The sequence below is a fragment of the Onthophagus taurus genome, chromosome 4, assembly GCF_036711975.1.
Source record: "Onthophagus taurus isolate NC chromosome 4, IU_Otau_3.0, whole genome shotgun sequence".
NCBI lineage: Eukaryota > Metazoa > Arthropoda > Insecta > Coleoptera > Scarabaeidae > Onthophagus > Onthophagus taurus.
This window is the reverse complement of record NC_091969.1, coordinates 2,230,122-2,234,911: the sequence shown is the minus strand read 5'-3', so window position 1 is coordinate 2,234,911 and position 4,790 is coordinate 2,230,122. Positions and strand designations below refer to the sequence as shown.

At 31.9% G+C, this 4,790-nt stretch overlaps 1 long non-coding RNA gene across 1 annotated transcript; it reads right to left on the bottom strand.

The window, feature by feature from the left end:
- Positions 1-699: 699 nt before the first annotated feature.
- LOC139429653 (uncharacterized) lies at positions 700-2,001 on the bottom strand. Its single transcript, XR_011640208.1, has 2 exons — positions 1,061-2,001; positions 700-1,005 (listed from the first exon to the last, which is right to left on the bottom strand). It is a non-coding gene; the product is annotated as an uncharacterized lncRNA (long non-coding RNA).
- Positions 2,002-4,790: the final 2,789 nt, after the last annotated feature.

Sequence of the window (4,790 nt, the reverse complement as noted above, 5' to 3'; positions counted from 1 at the left end):
GGTTTAGTCGCACGTTTCTCAAGACTGCTAAACCCGAACGATTCTAGCTCCAGGTCTTGTGTTAGTTCTAGTGATAGTGATAGTGCAATACTAGAACTAAAACTAGATCGAAAACTAGAAACATTCGGGTTTAGCCGCACGTCTCTCAAGACGGCTAAACCCGAATGATTCTAGTTCTATGTCTTGTGTTAGTTCCAGTGATAGTGTAATGCTAGAACTAACACTAGACTTAGAACTAGAAACATTTGGGTTTAGCCGCACGTCTCTCAAGACGGCTAAACCCGAATGATTCTAGTTCTAGGTCTTGTGTTAGTTCTAGTGATAGTGCTAGTACAATACTAAAGCTAACACTAGACCTAGAACTAGAAACATTCGGATTTAGCCGCATGTCTCTCAAGACGGCTAAACCCGGATGATTCTAGTTCTAGGTCTACTGTGAGTTCTAGTTTTATTTCAATAAAAATATGCAACATAGTGATATCTCATGTTAACTAGCGCTACCTACCACTGTCACTAGAACTAACATTAGAACTAGAAACATTCAGACATGTTGCATTTTATGTGGGACAAATTTTCTTGTTTAGAGTCTTTTACTTCCAACTTCTAAGTCAGTTAGGCATTAAAAGAGCAAATTTTCCATTATTACAGTTAATTATCTTCTATTGATTGTTGTAGTCTTCCATTAAAAAAAAGCATAAAAACAATTACGTTTGTTTATTTCGCCAATTTAAATTACAATAACACTTATTTATTATGATAATTGTTTACAGTTCATTTCGACTTACTTAAAACACTACATATTATCTAAAATAGCGAAAGTAGAAAAAGAACTTCACCAAAAAGCCCCCTTCTTGGCACCATTTCTTATTTTAATTCAATCACTGTCATCGTCATTTCTTGCCCTATTCAACGGCCTTCTACTTTCATCTTCGGAACCATAAATAACATCTTCGTCGGAATCATTAATCATCGAAAAGGTTGGGTTATCTTTAGTTATAATTGATTCTAAAACGATTTTTTTTAAATCAATCGATTACAAAATGAGATTTTTAATGTTTACCTTGAATGGTTTTAGTATTTGGAGAATAAACATAGGTCATGGCGTAAACGTAGAAATTTAATAAACCGTAAAAAGACATGAATTGAACAGAACTGTTGTAATGGGTGGACAATTGGGCGACGAAGTTATCTTCCAAAACTCCGATTCCAAATCTTAAAACTGTTATTGTTAAGCTTATCGATAAAACCACCAACATTAGTAGTGTCAAAAATTTTAATCTCATATCGAAAAATGGCATTGATCTTAATTCACTATAAGCTCTTAGTAGTAACAATAGTAAATAGGCGATGTAAATTCCGCAAAATGTAAAAAAGATTACTTTTAATGTCTAAAACAAAACATAATGGCACTGATTTATTTAAATAATCAACGTAAAAAAGGAGATGTGTAAAATAACACATTTTCTAAATCGAGTAAGTAAAATGTTCATATTTTAATTCATAAATTTCTTTTTGATTTTCTGTGATTAGTTATGTAAAATTAATGGAGCAACAGAAGTACAAAAAGGAGGCAAAAATGGATTACATTGCAACCAAAGTATGTCATTTTACTCATCTTTTTCTTAAATAGATGTAAGTGATAAACATGAATCACTAATTATTTCATTTAATTAAGTGGAGTGGTCTACACTCAACTGATACAGACGACTTCCATATACAGGTACGTTTAAATACACTTAACCGCAAAATTAACGCACCGTTTATATATTTCGATTTATTATAATTAAAGTCAAAATTATCATACATTTTGTAAAACATATTAAAAATAGAATACATAAACAGAATTATTTCGATAATAACAATAAGTTTGACTTAAATGAATTGTAGGAAATAAACGAAAACTAAAAATAAACAAAATCATGTAAAATATATGTGCTTTAACACGTATAATGTGGTTTCTCGAATGTTACATGTGGAATATCTTTCATTTGGCCTTCTGTACATTCTGTCACTGGCCTTCTGTTACGACGATCAGAACTTACAAGGCAAAACGAAGCATCAAAAATTGATCCTCCACCGCATTTATAGTTCATGGCCTGCCTTGGTCACGTCGTCTAGCATAATTGTTGGTCTCTACAAATCTCTGCAAAACCCTACCGACCGTTGTATGAGCCACGCCAAGTTACACATTCATCACGATTTAAATTTCGTCTAGCACGCTCCATTATGTATTGCACGAATGACAGTTATCTTATCAATTGGTAAAACAATTAAAATGCAATGCCTACTTTTATTTTAGAAGTGAGGCTTATTTACTTAAAAAACAAGCCCCTCATGAAAAGCTGCTATGATTTCAAAATTAAATAAAGAAGACTGACAAATCCTATACAAAAGGCGTAATTGAGTCAATAGAAATATAGCCAAATTAAACTATACTGAAGACTGTCGCTCTTCGTTTAGCAATTTAAAAATCTTTGAATGTTTGAAATATACAATGTTACTTCATTGTCAACTAAAAAAAAATGGTGATTTTCACAATTACAAAACTAGGAGGGGGGGTGACATCCGACATGATGCGTTGAGACTGACCAGATCTAGGAACGCCTATAAATATTATGGAATAAAATTTTTTAATAGTCTGCCTGGTAGTTATAAGTATTTAACATTTAAAGTTTTTGTAACTAGGATTAAAGATGTTTTATTGCGTAAAGCCGCAATTACAATTAATGTTGATGTATTGTACGTTAATGGATTCAGAAAAAAACCTCTATCCAATAACGTGAAGAAAAACATACCTAGCAATTTAAAAATCAAAAGTTGATAATCGTTTGAAATTGAAGATGGCGTTGGAAAAAGTTTATTTGCAGCATGAATCAAACCATTTAATTTGATACCTCGCTCATGAAAATCGAAATGTAAATGACAGAGTTACAGCTTGGGGCGTTTTTTATCTGACACCCTGTATAATATTTCTCGAAATAAAACTAAAAGTCAGAGTGGTGCGTTAATTTTGCGGTTAAGTGTATATCACAGTTACAATATTTTCTCTTTATACAGGGTGTTTTAAAACAACGTTTAAATATTTATAGGGGTAGTGCTACAGTAGAAAACAAGTCGAAAAGTGTTAACCAAGATGGGTCCGAAAATCAACCGTTTTCGCGTTACAGGATGTTCAAATTTTTTGGGACGCTAGGTTTTTTCTTTTAAACTGTAACTACTACAGATTTGATACTTGGGAAATCGATACAGTATGAAACTGTCTCTTTTTGAGAGTAGTATGATGTTTCCATTGCTTCCAGTTAGTATAAGTTATTCCATTACAAAACGTTATGCCATTAGTTACCAAAATTTGGCCATTACAAGGAGTAGGCTTTGCCTTACGTACAATCTGCTAAGATACATTAATTTGACGTTTTGTTGAAATTACGAAATAACCAAACTCCAGTCATTTGATTTTGCGAAATGTGAAGTGAAATCGTTTGCAATGGTTTTGTATTCAAATGCTGAAATGAGCGATATGGTGTTTATGTACGGCCGTGTCAATGCAAATAGTTTGAGAGCACATCGTTTCTATGCTGAAACATTTTCCAATCGCCGGCTAACAGGGTTGCCAAACAATTCGTGAAAACTACGGGCTATTTGAAAGAGTTCGGGCTTCCTTTGAACGTAGAATGAGAAACTGTATTGATGTTGCAGGTCGACATTTTGAACATCTTCAGTAAAAAGCTTCGTTTTGATTAATGTTAGTATTACGTTGTGTCAATTCAATTTTTCTAATAATTTATTTTTTAAAATGTTTTCTTTTTCGGAAACCTTAAGGAGTACAATTCCTTTTTTCGAATTAATGTTGTTTAGAATTAAGCTATCTGACTAATTGTTAAATAAAATTTTTGAATTTTCTGAAAAATAGTGGTATTTATTTTCACTTCCGGTCTAACCGGAAGCAATGGAAACATCATACTATTCTCAAAAAGAGACAGTTTTATACTGTATCGATTTGCCAGGTATCAAATCTGTAGTAGTTATAGTTTAAAAGAAAAAATGTAATGTCCCAAAAAATTTGAACCCCTATACCCCTATAAATATTTAAACGTTGTTTTAAAACACCCTGTATACATTGTATATGTGAGTGAAATAATCTGAATCAGAATGAAATAATTATTGATTAGAGTAAACCATACAGTTATTGGACAGTTAAGGGATTTTTTGTAGTTACTTATCTGATTTCGTAGATAATACACGAATTACATTTTTAATTATTTATTGCAAAAAAGTACAAATAGTCATTGGGCGGTAATGTTACAGTTATTGGACATATGTTAATTGTAATACATTACTGTTGAAACTTGATTATACACACAATGCGCTTATTTAGGATAAATTTTTTCATCTTCATCCAATCCTTCAAGTTATATTTTGACACCTTGCTGTTGTTTCTTGTCTTACTGATTTTGCAAGGATCATTATTAATGTTCTTATCCTGGCCAGTTTCAAGTTGTTAAAATTTGTCTGTATTTAATAAGTTTTCATCATAGGAGTTCTTATAAAGTTCATTTTCTGGGCTCTTCGCTGTAACAATTATGGCATAGATAAGTATTCATATCAGGAATAAGAATTCGATGAGATTTTGGAACGTATTTCTTATGGAAACTATGTTTAGGTTCCTAACACTTCAAGTTGATCTTATTTTGACACGTTTTTCCGTAAACAAAACATTTGAGTTTAGTATCTCTTTATGTCTTCGTTTCTCCTCTTTTTATCGTTCTGTTTCTATCTGTAATGTAATATTC